At 38.9% G+C, this 25,696-nt stretch overlaps 1 long non-coding RNA gene across 1 annotated transcript in view; it reads right to left on the bottom strand.

Moving 5' to 3' along the window:
• Nucleotides 1-9,199: 9,199 nt before the first annotated feature.
• Nucleotides 9,200-25,696, bottom strand: part of LOC116597347 — a 68,217-nt gene continuing 51,720 nt past the window's right edge. The window contains exons 2-3 of the long non-coding RNA XR_004288567.1: nt 16,445-16,509; nt 9,200-9,411 (exon numbers count right to left, since the gene is read on the bottom strand). This is a non-coding gene — a long non-coding RNA (uncharacterized LOC116597347). The remainder of the gene's footprint in view (nt 9,412-16,444; nt 16,510-25,696) is intronic.

Below are 25,696 nucleotides of genomic sequence, written 5' to 3'. Positions count from 1 at the left end.
AGCTTCCAGGACTTCCCTTTAACGTATTCTGGTCCGTTGGTCAGTGCTCACAAAATCGTATGTGTTATATGTTAAGATCTTTGACTCAACATTGGCCAGATTTTAAGAAGGGTTCTTTCCCAGTGGTGAACTTACGTATTTCACTGCACATGGAGAAGATTTTTTTAGGATATATACACCAGTTTTAGGGAAAAAAATGCCTTATAGAGCTTTCATGTGGCACCTAAGGCAATAGCTAAAATATAAAACTAAATTTTGAAAATGTAGTGTAACCCATTCCGTCAGAAATGTAACCATTTGGCTTTAATTAGAAAAAGATTTGGGGGGGGGGGGGGTGCCTGGGTGGCTCAGTGGGTTAAGCCTCTGCCTTCGGCTCAGGTCTTTAATCCCGGGATCCTGGGATGGAGCCCCGAATCCATCTGGCTCTCTGCTCGGCAGGGAGCCTGCTTCCCCCTCTCTCTCTGCCTGCCTCTCTGCCTACTTGTGATCTCTCTCTGTCAAATAAATAAATAAAATATTAAAAAAAGAAAAAGATTTGGAAGTCTTTACTCGGTTTTTCCTAGTATTCTTGAGCGGTTGTAAACTTGCTTGGCTGGAGTGTTACAGTTACGAAAATTTGCAGTAAAAACTTTTTTTTTTTTTTTTAACGTAGGCGTGGAGCCCAATGCTGGGCCTGAACTCAACACCCTGATATCAAGACCTGAGTCAAAATTAAAGTCTAGAGTCAGGTGGTCCAACCAAATAAGCCACCCAGACATCCCAGCAATAAAGACTTCTAATCCCCACATCTTCTAAGTTTTATCATGTACACATGGAATATTCATTTGAGTCTACAAATAAAGTGATTACTGTTGGAATAAATAAAAAGATAAATAAATGTTTATCAGGATTGCAAATAATTCTCCAGTACTTCATTGCAGTGTAGTAGGTAGATTTTGATTTTTCTCTCAAGAATTTTTGAAAAGGGAGAATTTTACACTATTGAAATCAATCATTTTGCACTATTGAAATGAAGCAAGAATGGTTTCCACAGCTGTTAGGTTTTTTAATATACAAAAAAGGAAAAGTTATTGGAATATGAATTTGCCAGAAATTTAAGGGTCAATACACATTTTCAATTATCTTATTTAAATAAAGCAGTATTTGGAAACAAAGCTAACACCAAAGCAACGTCTTTCTTATTTTCTAGAGGGATATTGCCCAAATCTAAGATTAACCTTTAGGATTTAAATTCTAAGCCCTTGGGCCTATGCCTAGTCTTTTCCTTATCTTACTCTGCCTATATAAAAGATAAATATCTCCGAAATAAATCTGAGAAAGAAAATTCATTTTCAAGACTTTTCCCCATAACCTGAAAGTTCAAAGAGTCCTATAACTGTACTACCTTTTTTCCTTTGTAATATTTAGTTTTTAATTTTTATTTAGTTTTTTATTAATTTGAAAATTTGTTATTGGTTGCCTACCATGTGCCAGGAATGGTACTAGGTGCTGTATGTAAGACCTAAAATGCTTATCTGTCAGGACACTCAGTTCAACTAAGTATTACAATGAGACTCAGTAGGGAAGTGATGGAAACATTCTGGAAAAGAAAAACTTCAGAAGGAGATGATTCCATAGCTCAATCTTTGATTTCAGAAGATTGAACAGAAGTTTACCAAACAAAGAAGATGCAAAAAGTTGCCTTAAGAAGAGGAAGGAATATGACCAATGTACATAATATGAGAGCATGGACTACTAGAAAATCTGGAAATAATTTGAAATGACTGTAGGCTAGGGCAAGAATTAGGGAATTAGGGAATGAAGTCACAAGTAGGGGCAAAGTCACATATCCTAGTTTAGAGTCCTGAAGATGTGAATCCACTGACAGATTTTAAATAGAAGGCTGGTACAAGTTTAGCATACTAGACATTTGACCTTTGGAAGTGGTCTGAAGAAAGTATGATGTGATGGTATTTTTGGCCCTCAGACTCATTTCCTACCCTTCTTTGCCAACCTCTATGCCTCTGGGGACCTTGGCTTCTTTGATGACTCCCTTGTAGTAGTGTTTAACTAATGAGAGGCATAAGCAAGGTTATCAGAAGGCAGATGGAGGGTGAAATTTGGCATCTCTTCTCTACTTGTTCCCTCCACTGATGTTCTATCTCCAAAAGTAGCTTCATTCATTCCTGGCTACAGCTCTTGCAAGTGGCCCCTCCTCCATGGCTCTACCTTTCACTGGGCTCTAGAAACTTTATTTTCTCATTTTGTCTCCTTAACATCCCCTCTGTAGCCAGTTACCAAGTGCCTCATCAACTCTTATTTGCTCACTTACCTATGTCAGCCTTTCTGTAACTGGTCCTTTCATTAAGTTATCTTTGTTTGAATTCTTTGGGTGAATTCTGTTTCTTGCTGAGATTCTAATTGATACAGCTTGGTTGAACGGATGGGAGGTGGAGAGAAGAGACAGGGTAGAGATAGAAGCAAGGAATATAGCTGGAAGGCTTTTGGATGGAGCCAGAAACCACTTGTGTATGAGCCAATATATCTGCAGTGGTAATTAGGAAAAATAGACTGGAGAAATGTCAAGGTTGTGCTAGAATTTTAGAGCAATAAAGCGGGTTAGGTATCCCAATTGACCTTTCTCTGGAAAAGAAGTAAAAATGGTGGATAAAATACCTTCCTTTCTTGCCTCAATGAGCTGGCAAGAAGGTAAAAGAAGTTAGGACAAAAGAAGGTGGGAACCCAGAGGGCATATGCCTAACTTGGTGAATTTTCATAGTTTGTAGGCAGGAGACCACAAAAGACAAAGCCCAAGGCCTACTCTAGATTGCTATTTCAAAAGAAAACCTCCCAATACTTCCTTGATGGAAGAAATCTACCTCCTCTCCTGATGAAATGCCTAGCAACTTTGGCACTGATGGAGTGGGAATGAGGAGGCAAATTTCTAAGAATGTGCAATCACAGGTGGGCCCTCACATGGCTTTTCAGCCTGAAATTTCAGTACCTGGATGGTTCATGAAAACATGGGTTGAAAATTTGATTTAAAGATATCCAGACTTATCACGTACTCAGGTGCCTGGGAGAAGCAAACATGAATCTTTTTGGAGGGGCTCCTCTTATTTCAAGCTTTGAAGAATTCAACACTTTTGAAGAATTCTAAGATAAATTTTAAGAAATATGAGCTCAAGAATCAGAAAACACACAAAGAAAGAAGGCACCAAAAGCAAGAGCCAACCAACCAGAACAACAGATACTAGAATAAGATCCACAAAAGCTTCTGATTTTAGGATATAAGACACAAGATATAAAATAAATGTGGTTAAATATTGTAAAACATAAAAGAACTAAAAATATGACTAAAACAACATTTTAAAAAGAACCAACTAGATCATCTGGAAATTAACAGTATACTAAATGAAATAAAAGACTCAAGAGATGAGTTGAACATAGCTAACGAGATCAGTACTACCCTTACCTTGGGCCCTGTATTTTGGAGTTTGCTCTGGTCCTTATCCTGCCCTGAGGAATCTGAATGGCTAAGGATATGGCCAGTCATATGAAATCTATATGCCCCCTTACAGATCGTACTTCTGACACCAGGGACCCTGAAATTCCCACCTCAAATAGTCCCAAGCCTACTTCCAGTTCCTTATGCATACCTCTTCTCCAGGTCTCTCCTCCTGAGGATAAACTGCACTTTCAGGGGGTGACCAAGAAATGGCTCTAATGGGGCAATAATGGGACCTGGATTTGTAGGTTGGCTGTCTAAGTATGTATATGCAATGGTTGTTGCAGTATGGAATGGAGCTGAGGATAAAAAAGAGAAGGGTGTGGAGTTAGCAGTTAGGAGTCAGCATTCCCTGTGCCACCATATTATAGGACATAGCTCTAAGTATCCAAGAATTTTAAATTCAAACCTGGTTTTTGTCAAGATAGGAGGAGGTAATATATTTTATTTAATTTTTTGTTAGTTTAATTTCTGGCTTTTAAACATGCTTCTATATGATGTGGCCTTTCATTTGTACTTTTTACCAGGGCCCTAGAAATATTAGGGGTAGATCAAGAAGAGAAAATGTTTGTATTGAAAGGTAGTACTAAAGAAATTATCCAGAATGGCAGTACAGAGAAACAAAAAGGGAATATGGGAGAAATATTAGAAATATGGAGGATAGGAAGAGAAGGTTTAACAAACATCTAATGAAGTTCTAGAAGGGAAGGGGAGAGAGGAGACAGCAGAGGCAATATCCAAAAGGGCACTTTTTTCAAAAGTGGCAAAAAATCACCAATCCACAAATCGAAGAATTCCAATTACTTATAAATGGGATAAATAAAACCTAGAACTTGACACTACAGAATGAAACTGTAGAATAGAAAGGAAAACAAAACAACAACAACAATAAAAACCAACCCTGGAAATAACCCAAATGTCCATCAGCTGGTGAATGGATAAAACTGTAATATATCCATACAATGCAAAACTACTCAACAACAGAGAGGAACACTCAACAGAGAGGAATACTCATATGTGTAATGGCATGAATGAATCTTGAAAACATCACGTAAAGTCAAAGCCAGACAGAAATGACTACATACAGTATGACTGCATTTCTGTGAAATCCTAAACAAGACAGAACTATGACAAAAGCAAATCAGTGGTCATCTAGGGCTGAAATAGAGAATGGCTCACTGCCAAGGGGGCATAAGGGAACTTTTTAGAATGATGGAAGTGTTTTGGTTACTGTGGCTTTGTAGTAAGTCTTGCTATCAGGAAGTGCGTGACCTCCAATTTTTTTGTTCTTTTTCAGGATTGTTTTGGCTATTTGGAGTACCTTGAAATTCCATATGAATTTTAGGATGAATATTTCTATTTCTCCTGAAAGGGCCGTTAGGATGTTACTGGAGAGTGTATTAAATCTGTAGATCTGTTTGGGGAGGATTGCTATCTTAACAGTAGTAAGTCTTCCAATCTATAATCATTATTTTTCCATTTATTTAGCCCTTTGATTTCTTTCAGCAGTATTTTGTTTTGTTTTGTTTTCAGTGTAAAAGTCTGGCCCTCCTTGATTAAATTTTACCTAAGCATTTACTTTTTCAAAAGCTATTATAAATGTAATTGGTTCCTTAATTTCCTTTGGGGATTGTTCATTGCTAGTATATAAAAAAACAGCTGAGTTTTGTGTGTTAATCTTATATCCTGCAACTTTGCTGCATTTATTTGCTTTAACAGCTTTTTGGTAGATTCTTTAGGATTTTCTCTTTCTCTTTTTTTTTTTTTTTAAAGATTTTATTTATTTGTCAGAGAGAGAGAGAGAGCGCGCAAGCACAGGCAGAGAGAGTGGCAGGCAGAGTCAGAGGGAGAAGCAGGCTCCCTGGGGAGCAAGGAGCCCGATGTGGGACTCGATCCCAGGACACTGGGATCATGTCCTGAGCCGAAGGCAGCTGCTTAACCCACTGAGCCACCCAGGCGTCCCTCTTTCTCTTTCTCTTAAGTGTCCTAAAATTTCTATCTCATTGTGATTAAAGGATCACTGGCCAAACAAGGATGCTTACTTGTTTTTCAAATCCTAAAATCTGATTAAGTAACTAAGGGTATAGCCATAGACTGCAATACTATGAAGCCATTAAAATTAGCATGGTGGTTCTCTATGTGCTGATGGCAAATGACTTTCAATATAATTTATAATTAGAAAAATTAAAGTACAGGAGAGTTTACTGAGAATTATTCCATGTGTATAAAAACGAAGAAACATATCCTTGTGTGTACTATTTTCACAAAGATACACAAGAAGTGAATTAATAATGAATGTTTCTAGAAAAGAAAGTTAGTTCTCTTGGGACCTAGGGTAAAACAAAGACTCTCGTGTGGCCCATTCAATCTTTTTAAAAATATGTAAATTTGTAAACAAGAAAAGCACACAAAAAAACACCTATGTATGGTTTTGTTTTATTTCATTTTAACACTTAAAAAAAACCTCATTATCAACATTGATGAGAAATGTAATGTAATGGCTAAGAAAAGGTCACTATTCCAGATATTAGTTCAAACCACTATGTTACCCCTACTTAAGCTGGCAGGGCTGAGGAGTCATAGTCAGCATTAGTACTGAAGTAGTTTTTGTTTGGGGGGAATGGTTGGGGAGATTTACACTTTAAAACTTCTCAGAATAGTTTGTAAAAGAGGGTAGAAATAGAAGAAAAATGCATTTCTTGAACATATTCCTATCCAGAATTATACTTGAACTCAATATGCCTACTTATGGAAAGTTTATAAAAGTAACACTGAACATACAGCAGGGTTTCATTTATATAAAATTTTAAAGCAGGCAAAACTCATCTAATGCTGTAAGTCAGAATAGTAGCTGTGAAGGTATGGGGGTACTGACTGGAAAGTGGCATGGGAGGTTTGTGGGGTGCTGGTAATGTTACATATCTTGGCTTGGGTGTAGGTTACATAAATTTATATAATCTATAAAAATTTATTGTATAATTGTACATTGTAAAAGTGTATAAATTTTATGTATTTATATAATCTGTAAAAAAATTCTACCCTTATGAAGGATCCTCTTTACTGTATCTATATTTAATTAAGAAAAAGAAGTTAAGGGACGCCTGGGTGGCTCAGTTGGTTAAGCAGCTGCCTTTGGCTCAGGTCATGATCCCAGCTTCCTGGGATCGAGTCCCACATCAGGCTCCTTGCTCAGCAGGGAGCCTGCTTCTCCCTCTGCCTCTGCCTGCCATTCTGCCTGTGCTCACTCTCTCTCCCTCTCTCTCTCTCTCTCTCTGATAAATAAGTAAAATCTTTAAAAAAAAAAAAGTTAAGAAAAAAGTAGCATATTGAACTGTGGCACTTCAGCCAACCAACAAACATATAAACCATCAGAAAGATACACAGATAGATACACCCAAATCAGGGGAGGAAGGAATTTGCAAGGAATAGAAATGTATTAGACTATTCAGTGATCCAGGCATCTCAAAATTTTGTAGGGACTTTAATAAGTCTATCCCAGGCAGTCAACTATAGCATTTATAAATGTTTGTTGACAACCTTGTGATATGCATGTTCATCAAAGTTTTTGATGAAATTATGTTACAAAAAAGAAAATTATAGTTGCATTAGCAATGCATGAGGCTCTCTGGTAATTATATTTTTAGTATTCTTCTGTAAAATGTCACTTGTTTGATTATAACGTTGCTAAAATGAGATGTGCTAAAATTTAAGATATACATTCCTATGGCCTTTTTACCAGGCAAAGAGCATGCAGCATTTCTCAGGACCTTTTCATAAATACTGTATCTCTCCTATTTTTTCTACATGTTAACCTGCTAATATTTCACTGTGATTGTCTAAGTTCATGAGGGTTCTACAACCCTGCTTCTGTGACCTTACATTGTTCATCTTTTATATGTTAACAGCTCCTTCCAAAGTCATTTGTGTTTTTAAAATGTTCCAGATACTTCCTTCACCTTCAAGAAATGTAGTTGACCTTATCTGTCAGACATTGGCACAACTACTTATTTCCTTCCAACTTTGGGAACTATCTTAACTTTCCCATTTCCTCTCATGCCTAAATAAAGTTCTTTAAGAAGCTATCTTCACTCAGAGGAGCGTTCATGAGGTGGCCAGCAAATCTCTCCTCATAATTTAACAGCATTACTTTACTACCATCCTTATTATCGTTTTAGTCTGTATTTTTCCCTTTGGAGTGTTTGCTGCATTGTTAACTTAATATAGGTTTTTTTATTTCATTATTTCCTCTACTTGTCTTGATGCACATATTTTCTTTCCTAGTGTCAAAATAAGGTGATGGTAAATTATGAGTCCCTTCTGAGCTGAGGATACTTTTGTAATCTGGTAACCTTTGGCAGGAAGCATATATCCTAGTGAATGATGGAGCACTTAAGAGTGATTCGCCACTGAGCATTACAGAAAATAGGCTGAGGGTTCAAAAATTCAAGGCAAGTTCCTTCTCCTCAGCGTGGTGTATATACTGTGCTCTCACTTTTCTACCCCCTATTATGTGGTTAAGAGAGAGGAGATAATGATGGCTTCTTAAAGTTACCTATAATGCACTCAAAACTCTGTTAGGTGTAATGGTTTTAAAAGGTAGAATGAAAACACAGCTAGAAGATCAACACAAAAGGAATCATTTTCTGATAGAGAAAGCAAGGCTTGCATGCCTCCTGATACACACATGCAACTCCCATTAACTGTAATGGGAATTAAGAGGGCCCTGTTAAAGGAGTATGTACCCCTCCAAGTGTGGTAGGGAGATACTCTTTCACCCCCAGAATTTCTTGTATTGATTTGGTTTCTTGTGGTAGGATCAATCTTGTATTATTCTTTTAAAGTTACTATTGGGTATTCAGTGTGTTGTCTTTCTAATGTAAGCAGGAAAAACAATTACTGGTTGGCAGGCAAAACATTGTTAAACAACCACAAACCCTGTGTGAAGTTCAAATCAGACCCAGATTGATTAATTTTCGGGTTCAAAGTCTTGACCTGTAACATTCCTCTTTGAATAAATATTTATTCAACATTTGACCTTATTGACTTTAGGCAAATTTCAGCATGGTTATGACTTTCTACATTAACATGGAAATGAGCTTCTAATTATACAGAACTGTTGATTAACAACATGTACAGATTTGCATAATGGGAGAAGAACTTTGGTTTGTTCAGTGATCTTTCCAGAAATCTTGATCACTGACAGAAGCTTAGCTTTTAAAATGTTGTCTGTGTGGGGACGCCTGGGTGGCTCAGTCAGATGATCATCTGCCTCTTGATTTCGGCTCAGGTCATGATCTCACGGTTGTGAGATCGAGCCTTGCATCGGGCTCTGCCCGGAGTATGGAGTCTGTTTAGGATTCTGTCTCTTCCTCTACCTCTGCTCCTCCCCCAACTCTTGCACACGCACTCTCTTTCTCTCTCATAAAATAAATAAAAATGTCTCTGTGTATGTATAAATATAATACATAATATACAAATATAGATATTTATACACTAGGAAATATTTATGCAACATAACACTCTCCTGAGCTCTCCAGCCATACATCCAACTCTCCGGAGGCTGGATATCTTCTGGAGATCCTACAGGCACCTCAAATTCAACATGTCCAAAACTGACCTGTCATTTTTCCCAGTAAGCCTGCTAACTCCCCTGTGCCCAGTCTCACTGAATGAAACCATCATTCCTCCAGTTATCCAAGCACAAACCTGCCAAATCATCCTTTTTCAGATTTCTTCTCTCATCACTGGATTCCATTTCCTAAATATTTTCTGCAGGCCCTGGAAAGGGATCTCTGAGGCTGTGTGAGCAGGCTCCAGCAGGCATGACTAGCTAGCATCTGCACAGGCAGGTGGTCTTCTGCAACAGCAGGAAAATGAGAATCCAGCCACAGGGCAAAGTCCAACAGAGCCCTCGGCCCAGAGAACTGAGGATAGGGAGAAAATTCGGTAGTGATGAAGGAAGCCAGGGGTGGAAACATAGATGAGAGGTATGTTCCTAGAATTGGGATGGCAAGCAGGGACTTGGTCGCACATGTCCTAACAAAAGTTGCTAGAAGATATAAGGTGAGAATTGGATCAGCATTACAGGTGACTTTAGGCAGAGCCAAAGAGGTATGGGTCCCCCAGTCCTTATATTTCCCTGACCCTATTAACCTTAAAGCCTGGAATAGAAATGAAGGAACAGGTGGAGTTAGATGATCCCAACTGTCATCTTCTAGGACTTTTGGGCCCAGAGACGTTATCACATCAGCTATCACTGGGTGCCATCTGTATCTCTCTCACCATTTTAACTTACTGCCTACGGAGCTTTTCTCTGAATAATTGCACAATTTTAAAAAGAACAGTATTGGGGCGCCTGGGTGGCTCAGTGGGTTGGGCCACTGCCTTCGGCTCAGGTCATGATCTCAGGGTCCTGGGATCGAGTCCCGCATCGGGCTCTCTGCTCAGCAGAGGGCCTGCTTCCCTCTCTCTCTCTCTGCCTGCCTCTCAGTCTACTTGTTATTTCTCTCTGTCAAATAAATAGATAAAATCTTTAAAAAAAAAAAAAGAACAGTATTTGTATCATCAGTTAGGCTGCTTGCAGGTGTATCCTGGACTATCAAAGTACCTGAGTGAAGACAATAAATTGCAGGGGCACAGGACCCTACCGTGCTTGGCGCAGTTGGGTCCCTGGCCCTAAGACCTATGTCCAGTCCATGATGGGCTCTCAAGAAATAGTTGTTGAAGTTTGGATGGATATTGTAATTACTACCTTGGACCTTACAGATTTACAATTCTAATAGTTCAGATGTCACAAACTGGAATCTTGCTTTTCTCATTGGAACAAAATAAACAAGGAAGATAAGGAGTGACCCCTGATAGACTGTTTTCATGCAGCTGTGTAGCAAAACATTTGGATTAAAATCAGTGAATGTACTACTTATAAATCATTTTGTGACATTCAGAGAACTAATGGAAATCAGAGAAAAATTATTAGTATGCTCATAAATAAATAGGCAAAGAAAAAGACAGTTTGCAACAGAGTACCTACAAATGGTTAATATGTGTGAAAATGATCAATTCCTAGTAGTGAACCTATGCAAATTTAAATAAGGAAGTATAACTTTGTAGCCCTCATGTTAGAAACTATTTAAAACTTCTGGGGCGCCTGGGTGGCTCGGTGGGTTAAGCCGCTGCCTTCGGCTGGGGTCATGATCTCAGGGTCCTGGGATCGAGTCCCACTTCGGGCTCTCTGCTCAGCAGGGGGCCTGCTTCCCTTCCCCTCTCTCTGCCTGCTTCTGTGCCTACTTGTAATCTCTGTCTGTCAAATAAATTAAAAAAAAAAAACTTAAAAAAAATTTAAAAAAAAAGAAACTATTTAAAACTTCTAGGCCTCAACAGGTGGACAGATATTCTTACCTGCTTCCAATAAGTGTACGTGCTGTTGTTGCACCTTTTAGGAAAATAATTTTCAGTGCTTGAAAAATGTTTGCATCATTTAACAGTTTGCTCAACACCTTGAAAGCCCATCTTACAGAAAAAAATTTTTAAAAGAATATTTACAAACATTTTCATGACCTTTAAAAATAATTGTGAACAATTTAGAAGAAATCTGGATGTCCAACTATAGAGAATAATAGGAGTCAACTGTGGCATAGGCAACATGGCGGAAACATTTACCACTGCTGAAATTATGTTTCGGAAGAGTTGATGACATGAGAAAACCCCTTGTTATAATGACAAGTGAAAAATATAAAAATATAAGTTTACATAGAAGGTATGACTTCAACAGTTCTACAGAGGGAAAAAACTAGGGGAAATTAGCTAATAAGTCAACAGTGAATGGCTCTGGATGGTGAGACAGCAGGACCCAGAGGAGAAGTTGGCAAAGAAGAGTTAAACTGTCCTAGAGAGAAAGGTGTTCACATGGGCGTGGATATGAAAACCCTCAGAAAGATCCAAATATTCTTAGAAAGCACAATATCATCCATATAACAGACATAGGAAATGTGACATCAAAGAAAATGGCATCTTTAGCAGCTTTTGGACAGTTAAGGCTCAGAGAGCCTTGCCTTGTGGGAAGAACTTGATGCTGAGACAGTGTTTGTCAAACTGTGTTCCATAGAATCCCTGAATTCTGTATGAGTATTTTTAGAAAGGCCATAAGCTTCTGATTCAAATTTCTTTGGTGTCTACATTGCCATAAAAACTACAATTAACCCCATTAACCCCAGTTTCAAATGTCTGTGTTTACCAAAGTGTGCTGTTTGATTAACTTATATAAGAAGTAAATGTTAAATGTTATAAAGCTGAATGTGTGAAATAAATTCATTCTGAGAAAATGCTGGTCTTACCTATCTTGCATATTGGGGTTAATGACAATTTTGTTAGGGGGAAAAAAAAAGGTTCTGCTGTTTAAAAACAAAAGTGGAAACTACTGCCATCTGGGTCCCCTGGGTCTCCAGGGCTGTGCACTGTGCAAAAGTGGTAGATGTTGAGTCAAGGCCCACATTATGAATGCTAATGAGTCTGGGAGTTATCTTGACAGCAACAGAGAATCACTGATGCATTTTTAACCCGAGGTGTTACATGTTCTTATTTATATTTTAAAACAGATTTTTGGTAGCTGACTTCTCTATTTCATAGGGTTTCAGGGTGAAGTAAGGAAAGAAAAAAGAAATACATGAAAAGTATTTAGAAAAGTGACTATCACATAGTAAGTGTCCAACAATGTTTATGTTTATGATTATTATTGTTACTACCATGATGACTTTTCCAGGGAATACAGGAATAGAGGAAGTATGTGTGTAGAGAGAATCTTTCTCTACCTATACTTCCAACAGACAATTTGAGATTTACAAACCTTTGGGAGCAGTAATTCTTCAACTTTTTTAACTCATTAGAAAAATGGATAGAAAATGCAACCTCTCCTTGAATAAAGTCACCTACACACAAAATATTGCACACAATTTTGTGAATTGGAAAAGGATCCTTTAAAGCCCCTTTGGCGTAAGCTCTAGACTTCCTGGGGTCCCAGTTGGGACAGGAAGGGAGCTGCAGTTCCTATGGACAGTGTCTGCAGGGCACTACAGTAAATGTGGTGATAGAACACACACACATTTAGAGTTTTAAAATAGCCACTAGCCCCATGCAGCCAACATTCACCGAGTAAAACTGTGTGTCATGTCCAGACCTATGTTGAACATTATGGAAAATGCAAAAATCTATGAGACAAGACCCTAGAAGTCAAGATCTCACATTCTGTGGTGGAGAAGTATTAACCGATGCTCGAAGTTCAGAGGCACAGGGCCAAGAGCCAGCTTGTTGGAAGTGGCACCTCGGTGGCTACACTCATTATTCTAAAGCTAATGGTGAATTAAAGACATATTGACTGAGCTGCTGCAACTGATAAAAGCATCCAGCAAGGTGCCATTAAGGGACTCAACAACAATGTAATGGTGGGGAAGACATTCCCAGAAAGGTATAATGACACAGCTGGAAAGCCATTAGTTACTAATGCCACTTCCAGATATCAATTATGAAAGTCTGTATAAGAAGACACTTGGGGGGCACCTGGGTGGCTCAGTCAGTTAAGCATCTGCCTTTAGCTCAGGTCATGATCCCAGGGTCCTGGGATCAAGCCCCACGTTGGGGTCCCCTCTCTCTTGCTATTTCTCCCCCTCCCCAAATAAATAAGAAAAATCTTTTTTAAAAAGAAAGAAAACACTTGGCATATAATAGCACATAAGATTATATCTGATTTGTTACAGAGAACAACATATACCTTTGAAAAGGTTTTTTTTTTTTTTTAATCTCTTATGTTTTCAGGTAAGAAAAGTGGCTAATTACCAGCAGAAACTGCTGAGTGAAAATTCATAGCATGATACAAGCCTGTTGGGTAAATATTGCCAATAAAAAAATTAATGGAAATGCAAAATTGTACATGGTATTGTGCTGATTGATAAGACTGTGGCTCTGGCTTAAAGTAGTTTGATTAATTCCCAATGTAATTTGTGGAAACTCCCACTTCAATGTAAAGCTACATTTAATCTAAAGAAAATTAAGCAGCCAAAATCTCTGCCTTCTAAGTATTAATGCATTTACTCATTCACTCAACAACTATTTACTGAGAGTGCTCTGTGTCAGGCATGGTCCTGGGTACCAGGAAACATTGTCAACAATACAGTCAAGGTCCCTGTACTCCTGAAAAATATAGCCCGAATAAATAATGATCAACTGTGATAAGTGCTATTAAGGAAAAAACCTGGGGTAGATAATAACAGACTGAAGATCTTTTAGGATAAGGTGGTCAAGGGAAAGCCTTTGAGGGGTTAATACAAAGACTAGAACTGTAATGTGGCCAGCCTTGAAAAGGCGATTAGGGGAAGAAGGAGTGGAATTTTTTAGCAGGTAGGCATCTGAACCCCTTTTAAGGCTTTGTCACTATGTGAGTCTTGGTGAGAAGCAGACTTCTCCAAAGCCCACTAACTCACTTTCCTAGTCTTCCCTGAATTTGGGTTTAGGTGCTTGACCCAGGCTTTGACAAACAGAGTTACCTGCCCAAGGCAGTGAATCAGGAGCCACTGATACCACTGAAGCAGAGCCAAGAATTTCTTTTGGTGGCAATGTCTATAGTAGCAACGTGATGTTTCTGGAGCAATGATTCCAGGATTCCTTTGTGTAAGAGAGCTTTGCCTTCAGAGGCAAAGGCAACAGAGTTCTCTTCAGACTAGTTCTGAGCATGACATTGCCTGCAGGTCTGTTTTGTCTACCTTTGCTTTGTTTCTTGTTCTCCAACCTGGTACTCCAGACTTCCTGGAAATTCTGTGAACCACTCAATATACTCCAGTGCATTTCTCTTAGGTTTAAACCAGGGTACATTTCTGGGGAGTCCATCTAAGTATCCCAAAGGATGGGGAGAGGGGTGGAGAGAATGTATGGGAGCACACTGCACTGCTGAAGAACATTGCAAGTACAGGCATGTATAAAAGCCTAAAAATGGGAAGGCAGGTGAGAGAGAGCTTCGGAGTGTTTGAGGAAATGAGAATAACCTGAAGAGGTTGGCATTAGTGAGAAAGGTAGCAAGCAGAGAAGATGGATACAGCTGGGGAGCCAGTCAAGAACCAGAGCAGGGAGGTCAGGAAAGTGCCAGACGTAGCCTTTTTTCAGGGAGATGTAACTATCTCTCGTGTCCTAATCAGATGTGTGTCTGCTGGGTCAGCAGGACACTAAGGGAGGGGTGAAGGGTTTTGGTGGGGTAGTTGCCACTCTGCTGTACAAGTTATTCCAACCACACTCTACTCAGAAGGCTGAGGCTAGGCTTGCAATTTCCAACCCAATGATCTCTCTGCCTCTCCTTTGAAGTACCCAGGCAGTCATCTCTAAAGGTAATAGTATTAATTTGGGGGCGCCTGGGTGGCTCAGATGGTTAAGCATCTGCCTTTGGCTTGGGTCATGATCCTGGGGTCCTGGGATTGACTCCCATGTTGGGCTCTCTGTTAAGCAGGGAGTCTGCTTCTCACTCCCTCTCTGCTCCCCCCTGCTTGTGCTCTCTCGCTTTCTCTGTCAATAAATAAATAAAAAATAAAATCATTTAAAAATAGTATTAATTTGGTTATATGTTTTTGAGGATTTGTCCTATCTACCACTAGACAGCTAACTCTCTGAGGGCACAGCGCAGGGGAGAGGGGATTATGATATGCTTTGGACTAAGATAGATCTGGATTTTTTTTTTCTTTTTTTGGTCCTGTCAGTTACAAATTATATGCTCTCAGACAAAATTGCTTCACCTCTCTGAACCACAGTTTTCTCATCTGAAAAATGAGGATGTTAGTACCTAGTTGAAGTTTATACACACTGTAAATGACCACACAGTGCCCACAACATAGTACGAACTCTGTCAATCACACGATAGGTACTCTAGAAACATTAGCTCCTTTACTCCTTAGTATTTCAGTGAACTGAACAGGATCTTCAGCAGCTAGGAAAACAATATAAAATCCTTATTTTTTATACTTACTTTATTATGAAATGCTAATTTAAAGTAGATTATACTGCTTTCTTAGTTCAGAATTTAATCTTTAAAATTTCTTTTTTTTTTTTTTAATATTTTATTTATATCTGACAGAGAGAACACAAGCAGAGGGAGCTGCAGGCAAAAGGAAAAGCAGGCTCCCTGCTGAGCAAGGAGCCTGACATGAGGCTCCATCCCAGGACCCTGGGATCATGATCTGAGGCAAAGGCAGATGCTCAACCAACTGAGCCACCCAGGCATCCCGAAAATTTTCTTTTTCTTAAAAATTTCTTTTTTCTGGAAAATTCTCCTAGAGGTTTATTGCCATTCATTCAGTTCACTCCGGCAAAGTTACTTAAAAATTTTTTCAACATTTTCCCCCTTCAAGTATCCCTAAAGAAATACTAGAGAGTATAATTAAAACCCTGTATCCAAGGTAGATTTGTTATCCTGAGAAACAGAGAGAGATATTATTCAAGTCCTGACTGTCTTTTTTTTTTTTTTTAAAGATTTTATTTATTTATTTGACAGAGAGAAATCACAAGTAGATGGAGAGGCAGGCAGAGAGAGAGAGAGAGAGGGAAGCAGGCTCCCTGCTGAGCAGAGAGCCCGATGCGGGACTCGATCCCAGGACCCTGAGATCATGACCCGAGCCGAAGGCAGCGGCTTAACCCACTGAGCCACTCAGGCGCCCCCAAGTCCTGACTGTCTTAACCAAAGTATTCCCTTATATAATATTTCCTAACCTTGAGTCTTTTTCATTTTAAGAACTTGAAACTGTATATGCTCTATGAGTTAATCATAAGAGGCTAATAACTTAAAAACATTACAAAACAAAAACCCTAGAGCTCCCCAAGCCCATTGCTTTGCTGACTTGCTTAAACAATCTAATCTAATGAACTGAGTGTCTTTTAGAATTCTTTTCTTTCCTCCTTGGCCCGTAATCCTTTAATACATTTACTGACCTCTGTCTTCTTCTGATTTTTTTCTCCTGTTTCCTTGGATTTTGGCGTAGTTTCTCTTTTCAAGTCTGGAGTATGCAAAGGGAAAAAAACATTGTTCTGTCAATGCATGACGCATCTCTTCAAATGGCATATGTGACAAAGCAGTCAGGATGAAGGATTCATTTTTCTCTCTCCTCTATTTACTGTAAACCAGAAAAACTTGCAACCAGGGAGAGGCCATACAAGAAATGTCTTGATTTACATAACGGAGTTTGTAAATGTTTACAATGTCATTGTTTAATGTCATTTATGAAAACCCACACTCCTCTTTTTAAAAAACTCCATACTCTTGGCACTGTAGTAGGACTCCTGGCACTGAGGGTACCTACTAGCCCTGGCAACTGGAGCCAGTGAAAACACTACTGCAACTTCCTACAGAGGGAAGGGAAGAAGCTTTTGTTGATGCTAAGGCCAAATGTGAGAAATAATTAACAACTGAAGAATATTCTTATAGGATAATCAGGCCCTTGTAGTCATTTCTTGGCACGTTTGCCTTGGACTTCTAATCACTAACAACAGTTCAGATTCTCAGAGGAAAGATTCCATGTCTGGTGAATACTTGCAGGCGAAACAACTAGAGATGCTTATTGCAAAGAAAAGCAAAAACATAGGGAGATCTATCCATAGCATGGGAAAGGGATGCCCAGGTGAGCTACTTTTTTTCTTTTTTGGCATTGCTTTTGAGGTAGAATTGTTTTAGGAGGATTTAATCAAAGTGACTTTCAAAGTCTTGCCTTATCCTTATGGGTAGGGTTAATCTTGTTTAATAGGGAGGAGTCGATGCTCAGTTCTGCTCTTTGGCGTAAGTTTGCATCCAAATACATGATTTCTAGAGCTCCAAGACCAAACTCTACTTAATGAGAGGGAATCAAATATCTGACTCAACAGATTACTTTAGGGGATTAGAACAATTGTTCTGTCTCTGTTTAACTTTAGTATTTATCTTTTTAGTATTCAGGTGGCATGCATCAATGGCTCAGAGAGAACATGTTTTCATGAAGAGATTTGAACATACTTGATCACGTACTTAAAACTCAACTGGGGGGGCGCCTGGGTGGCTCAGTGGGTTAAGCCGCTGCCTTCGGCTCGGGTCATGATCTCAGGGTCCTGGGATCGAGTCCCACATCGGGCTCTCTGCTCAGCAGGGAGCCTGCTTCCTCCTCTCTCTCTGCCTGCCTCTCTGCCTACTTGTGATCTCTCTCTGTCAAATAAATAAATAAAATCTTAAAAAAAAAAAAAAAAACCTCTACTGGGGAGTGGGGGGGGGGTTCTCTGGGTGGCTCAGTTGGCTAAGCATCTGCCTTCCGCTCAGTCATGACTCAAGGGTCCTGGGATCGAGCCCCACATTGGTCTCCCTGCTCAGCAGGGAGCCTGCTTCTCCCTCTCCTGCTCCCCCTGCTTGTGTTCTCTGTCAAATAAATAAATAAAAATAAATAAAAGTCAACCAGGCTAATGTGCATCATGCCAGAAACTCTCAGTGTACAGACTTCTCCCCAGCACCCCAATAGGCGGGATAGGTCAGTCCAGGTGTGTGTCTTTGTGTCCCTGCATGTTCAGTGGTGCATAGGAATGGATGGAGTTAAGTAATTTGCTTTCAACTTAAAAGGCTGAGGTCCATGCTCAGCCATACTTTAAAAAGTGATTGCTACTTTAAATGGAATATTCTGGAATACAATTAAAACAGAGCACAACACCCTAAATTCCATTTAAATTCACTTCTGATGAATATGTAAGACTCTTATGAAGAGGCAGTTGTCTTTCTCTGTTTTTTTATCTTTCCTTTACAACTATCAGATCATTGAAATTAACCCATCCAGACATCAGACTTAAGGCATCTTACATGTGCCTTGCATCTCGTACGTGTTCAATGAATGTTTGTCACTACACGTTCATGTCTCTGGATTTCCTTTAGTCTTTTCTACAAACTACACAATTTAAGCTTGTAATAATGACATAATTCTACTTGATGAAACTGCTATTTGTGTTACCTTATCTCTTTATATTAGTTCCTCATGGCTGGTATAACAAATTGCCACAAACTTAGTGGCTTAGAAAAAGATAAATTGGGGTGCCTGGTGGCTCAGTGGGTTAAAGCCTCTGCCTTCGGCTCAGGTCATGATGCCCGGGTCCTGGAATCAAGCCCCACATCAGGCTCTCTGCTTGGCGGGGAGCCTGCTTCCTCCTCTCTCTCTGCCTGCCTCTATGCCTACTTGTGATTTCTATCTGTCAAATACATACATAAATAAAATCTTTTAAAAATAAACTTTTAAAAAAAGAAAAAGATAAATTTATTATCTTACTGTTTCATAGTTGAGGGGTCTGAAATGGGTCTCACTGGGTGAAAACGATTGGCAAGGCTGTAGTCCTTTCTGTGGGGGATCGGGGGAAATCTGTTTTTCTGTCTTTTCCAGATTCTTGAGACTACCTGTATCCCTTTGATCACAGCCACCTTTCACCTTCAAAATTAACAATGGCCAGCCAAATCTTCTCACGTTACATCATTCTGACACTCTTTCTGCCTCTTACTTCCATATTTAAGGACCCTTGTGATTTCATTGAAGCCATCTGAAGCATTATCATCATCATCATCATCATCACCATCATCTCCTTCTTTTAGGCCAGCTGAGGAGCAACCTTAATTCGATCTGCATCTTAATTCCCTTTTGCCATGAACAATATATTCATGAACTCTGATAGTTAGGATGTGAAAATCTTTGGAAGGCCATTACTGGTGTCACATTTTTCTATTTCTCACGACAACAAGAATAGGCCTAAGTATAGATTGTGTTTTGGTTGGTTATTGAACTAACACAGTAAAAGTCTCAAAGGTGATCTATGGAGTTTCGGTGGTCTTTGATGTTCAGATATTATGCCAGTTGCATTAGAATTCAAGTATGAAAAATAGGGACTTAAAAAAACCCAAAGAAATAGTTTCCATTGCCTGGACAAGTTTATAATATTTGAAAATAAAAGAAGAAGAAAAGAAATTTTGTGACAGTGTCTGCAAAAACATGTGAGTAAGCCAAGAAAAAAGACACAGGGTCTGTGAAACAGAGAAGGCAATGTAGGATGTGGGAGGAGGGAATTCTCAGCATTTAACAGGCATTTAACACAACCAAACCAGATGGGAGCTGGCCAACGTGGGACTCCAGTAGGCTATCAGTAAAACAATTAAAATGGAACTGCTAGATTACTTGATGTGTCTAAATGAACTGGAAGGATGCTTCTACTTCTTTCAGAGAGTCTGGGGATGAATCCCCAAAACTTACACAAATGAAAATCTGAGGCAATTATTGCCAGAAAAAAAAAAAATAATGTACCATAAAGCAAATGTATTTATGGTATACTGTGTAGTCTGCTGTGAATAATGTTAATAGCATGATAATAATGTAAACATTGAATATTGATTGAATGAAATTGTTATAACTCCATAGGAAGATGAAGAAGAGACGAAGGAGAGACTATGATGGTAAGAAACAAATTCTCATTTTCCATAGCAGATAGATAAAATCTAAAACTGAAGAAATAGTAGCCTAAGAATATTATTTGAAACAAGGATAAATAGGGGCACTGGGTGGCTCAGTTGGTTAAGGGTCCAACTCTTGATTTCAGCTCAGGTCATGATCTCAGGGTCCTGAGATCGAGCCCCGCATTGGGCTCTGTGCTGAATACGAAGCCTACTTAGAATTCTCTCTCTCCCTCTCCCTCTCCCTTTACCTTTCCCAGCTCATGTGTGTACACTATCTCTTTCTCAAAACTTTTAAAAACAAAAACAAAAAAGAAAGAAAGATAAACAGGTAATAAAAGAGCAGATATTATCAGTAGGGAAATTTGGGGGTACAGCCCTTATACTATTATTTGACTGTTTAAATTACATATGTGCATTAATTAAAAATTAAAACAAAAATTTGTCCACATTTTGAAAAATTTTAAAAAATGCAGGCATTGCTTACAAAGGTAAAAATCCCTATACATGACTCTCTCTGTCTCTCTCTCCTATGGCAAGTAGTAGTGCACAGGAACGTTCATTCTAACCAAAGTGATATTTGTTTTGTTCCTTGATTCTAAAAATTGAAACACTCCAGAATGATTTAGCCAATTAACAAAGCAATGAGATGGGCCAGGTAAAGGTCCTGGTGGTGTCCGTACAGAGTGATGAGAAAGACTGGACTGGGATGGCAAGTTACTTCAGGAAGAATTTAACAGAGATGAAGATGGTATCGACAAGGAAAAAGTCTTGCTTATGTTTCTGTCAAACAGAACTGTTCTCAGTTGCCTGAATGTGCCATGTTTTCTTTCTAGTCAGTTCTTCACATGCATTTATGAACCAACCATAACTAGTTTCATCACTGCTGATATTATCTTACATATCAGAAGATGCTGAGGACCAGTGCATGTATTATGAACCCTTTTACCTTATGTGTGGGGACTGTCCATGTTTACGTGGTGTGGGGTTTTTTTTTTTTTTAAGATTTTATTTGACAGAGATCACAAGTAGGCAGAGAGGCTGGCAGAGAGAGAGAGGGGGAAGCAGGCTCCCCACCTAGCAGAGAGCCTAATGCGGGACTCCATCCCAGGACCCCGGGATCATGACCTGAGCCGAAAGCAGGGGCCCAACCCATTGAACCACCCAGGCGCCCCCCTGGTGCGGTTTAATAATTCTCAGAGTGACCTGTTTGGAGGAGATAACTCAGTTCAACCCAGCTTTAGCAAAACCTCCTCCCTCTGTTCTGCTATCTTATTTTTTTCATCTCCCCATCTTCCGATCTAATCATGATAAGCATTGGCTGGCCAACAATTTAAGCGGCAGTGAAACAAGATTTTGGAAATTAGAACTGTCTCAGGAATTTAGCAAATATGGTTATCCCAGCTTCTTGATTGTGTGAATTTTTTTCTTAGGTACCAAGGTTGTTGGGTGAGATACTAGATTTACAGGTTAGTTTTCTTCTACTTGTTTTCTGGGTTATTAAGAGTCCCTAAACTTTGTTATACATTTTCCCACTAAGTTTGATTAGTGGGGTTTGATTAGTTGGTTCCAGGAAGAGGTGTCAGAACTGGAGCAATCAGCCCAAGCCAAGCCAGGCAAAGAGAAAGATGTGGAGGCAGCCTGAGGCAAAGCAACAGCGTCCCAGACCAAACAATGACAGTGGCTCCATCCTACTACAGCCCATTCATTCAGCCAGTACTTACTGAGCATCCCAGTGCCTGGCACTATTCTTGTGGCTGGGGCCACATCTGCAGTGTCACAATTCTGCCTGACTGTATCTTTTTCAGATGCAGCCCTGCAAATGGAAAAGAATACAGTTAAAATTTCTATCCCCTAATAAAGATCCAACCCAGAGTTCTTACCTGGCTGCATTTGACCGCAAGTTTCATGGGAAACAGGTTTTCCCATGAAATCTCCAGTGTTCCCAGCTTCTGATGCCTTAGGGGGAACAAGCTTCATTTCCCCTGTAGTAGTTCGACTTCTTCAGACTGTTCGCCCACCCTACCACCTCCTGAGGAAAGAACTAGACTCCATGAAAAGCCACAGCTACTCGTAGTAGAAATCAGTCCCTAATGATATTACACTTGCACAAACTGAAATGGGGTTAAAAGCTCAGATTGTGGATTCTTAGATTTCTTGCTAAGCTGGAAGCTTTTATGGGCTCACTTTAAATTGAGAGGCAGAGTTTAGACCCTTTTGTTATTTAAGAGACTGAGCAAATTAGCAAGTCCGAAGCAAATCTTTTTTGATTACTGAACTATTACAAATGCCTCCTGGCCAAAGAATAACCTCTCTCCAAAGGGAAATGTTCAGTGGGACCTTTTGCTTAAATTCATAAACTCTGTTAAAGCAAATCTCTCACATTTCCATTAAGTCAGTAAATTACTTCCAGGGGAAGAGGATAAAATGCCAACGGTAAAATGGCTGGACTATATTAATGATGGGAGGTGGGGCTGCAAAGGTAGAAGAATTGATGCTACATTTACCGTGCAGAGAATTTCAGGCTCTTTCACGTGCTGGGCTAAATGTAAATGATGTCACCTTCTCCTCCCCTAGCGAGAGGCAAAGTTATCAGGCTGCAGAAGCTTCACTGAATGCGTTGTGTGGCTGACATTAAAATGACTACAAGGTTATTTCTTTCCATATCTATTCCCTTGGAAATTTTTTTCAAGATTTTATTGTAGATGGGAAAAATGCATAATGCTACAGGAAACAAAGCCCTAGACACATTCTTGCTACTGGATTATTGCCATTCTATCTCAATGCTGATTGAAATCCAAGACTTGGTATCAAAGCCTTAATGAGATGCTGGCAAATATCTTTCTGCCCCACTGGAAATGTAATCTTTCTATTGAACATTTTGTCCCAGTGAATTTCATCTGCAATAGCATTTTGCATTTGAATCAGAGAGGTCAGTGCTTGATAGCAGACCATGTGGTGCTGGCTCTGTTCGCTTTGGGATGAAATTGATCCCCGAAGGTGTTCAAAGTACAGCAGCGAGTCATTATATATAATTAGCTCATTGTTTCATTCAGATGATTAAAGTCATAACTGCTGCTCAATTTGTTGTGTTTCTAAAAATCAGATTTTCCTATCAAAATGACTTACCACTTCCCATGTCCACAACGCTCCCAAATATAGGAATTAGTATACTGTCTCTAAAATGCATCTTCTATGTTCAAATTAATTTACTTAAGGAAACTCATGTATGTCATAACAGTTGTCCCTAAAAGGGTCATATTTTTCTACATTTTTCTCAGTTTTATTTGAATGAAGTAGCTCATGCTGTGAACTTAGGCTAAACTTTAAAGTTAAAACACTATGTTTATTATCTAACCATTAGCGACTCCTGAGCCTTTGAACTGAGTTAATTACCAAGCAAAGTGCTAAATTGTATTCTTATTTGCTAAGGTTGAAATAGCAGAAAAGGGAGCATCCAGCTAGTTGTCTTCTATACAGATTACAAGCAATAACAAAACACACTTGCAAATATTTGGCTTGGGAATTAATTTAGTCCATATCTGTAAGCAATAAAGCATATTTCTAGAGTAAATGTTAGATATGTGTGTGCATGTGTGCATATGCATATACATATATATTACATACATTATGTGTGTGTATGTATATACATGTTTTTACAGTAAATGTTTGCTACCAAAATATAAAAATTGTTGCTTTTCCTGCTGAGCTAACATCAAAAGATTAAGCATTTAACTGCTATGTGGGCATGGCTTTTACAAGCAAATTTGCATATCAAAAAGGCCTAGCATATTCCCTTTTAAATTCACTTAATTTAAATAGTGACAGCTTACTGTTCTATGCAATATGATCAATTTAATTAAAAAATGAATAGAATTACTAAAGAGATTTGCCTATATTAACAGACCAAAAGATTGGGCTACAAACCCAGTTATTGGGATTCTGAGTATAAAAGAAATTCAAGAAAATGATCCATTAGTAAATAAAAGAATTTTAACTTTGAGTAAAAATAAGACCTATGACAATTGGTTATGAATCTGTTAAATACGGAGAAAAAAGTGAAAGTTTTGGTATGATTATTTAGTAGGCCAACTATTTTCTCTAAGTAGAAAATTAATTCATAAAAACATTTATTTATTTATTTATTTTAAAGATTTTTATTTATTTGACAGGCAGAGACCACAAGCAGGCAGAGAGGCTGGGGGGGGGGTGCGGAGCAGGCTCCCCGCTGAGCAGAGAGCGGGATGCGGGGCTCCATCCCAGGACCCTGGGATCATGACCTGAGCAGAAGGCAGAGGCTTTAACCCACTGAGCCACCCAGGCGCCCCAATTCATAAAAATATTTAAATGTGCTTGCTGAATTATACAATCTATGTTTAAAAACTTAACATTGTACAAACACTTTGAACCAGCAATTCCACTTTTCAGAAACTATACTAAGGAAATTAGGAATTTAAAAAGGAGGTATAAAGGAATTTAGTTACAATTATTATAGTGCTGTTAATTATAAAAACAAAAACATTGGAAAAGCCCAACAATCTCACACTAATGGTTTAATTATGCACATTTAATATAAGGCATATAGAGCCTACATAATAGAATACTGTGTAGTTATTAAAATTACATTGTAGAAATATAATTGCAGAATTATTGATATGGAAATATATTTGTAATGTTATACTGCCTTAAAAAATGCAGTTTATACAAGAGTATATATGTATGGTCCCACATACGTGAATATACATATGGATGCATATGTGTGTATTTTCGGGAAAAGTGGCCACCAAGATAAAGTGTGATTTCTAAGTGGTGGGTTATGTGTGCTTTTTTCATTTTCATTTTGTTTCTCTTTTTTTGATTTGCACATTTAAAAAATCACAACAGGAATGAATTGCTCCATGGTGCCAGAAGCATTATGTATTGTTCCAGCCACAATTAAACCTGGCTTTGACATTATCCTCTTAAAATCAACGGAATCCAATCAGTAATTCTCTGACCCCCTCCCTTTTCTTGAGATTATAAAAGAACCCCGAGGACATTGGAGAAGGGCCTCTACTGTGGAGTTCTTTGTGGTTGGTTCTCCTGATTCTCCTCACCAGTGTAGCATGTTCCTTTTTTTTTTTTAATAAATTACCTTGTTATGCCTTTTGTTTTCAAAAGTGTGCTTGATGCCTTTTTTTGAAGCTATTGATATTTAGACATTATTTAAAAATTTTATAACAACAACAAACTATTCTTAATAGTTTCAGGCAATAAATGGTACCAATGAAAATACAATCCTTTTCCCCAAGAAACATAATTAAATTAGCTATTTTTTACTGCTTCTTGGAGAAAGGTGAAAAGCAGGTCTATAGACAGGAGAGATTTGCTCAGGGCAGTCCGCTACATGTCTCCCTCAGCTCCCACCACCTCCCATGTCCACACTCTCCAACCCTTGCCGCTAACGCAATGCTGGGCATTCTGATCGTCAGTTGGACCAAACAACATTAGATTGAAATCCTTCTCCAGCTGAATGGACTAGACTGAATGCTAGGACATCACTGGACAGGCTGCAGTTGGCCTAGTGACTGACCGTGAACAGCTCCTTGAAAACAAACCAAACAATCCTATGTTGTTTCTTGGTGGCTGGCTCCAAAGGATTTGTTTCTGTAAGACCCGAAGGAGGAAGGAACCTTTACACCAACGGTCCCTAACATTGACAGCACCCACCAGACTCAAAAGGGCTGCAGAGATAAGCAGACTGAAGC

The sequence above is a fragment of the Mustela erminea genome, chromosome 8, assembly GCF_009829155.1.
Source record: "Mustela erminea isolate mMusErm1 chromosome 8, mMusErm1.Pri, whole genome shotgun sequence".
NCBI lineage: Eukaryota > Metazoa > Chordata > Mammalia > Carnivora > Mustelidae > Mustela > Mustela erminea.
Note: the sequence above shows the minus strand (reverse complement) of the source record. Positions and strands in the feature narration are given on the sequence as shown.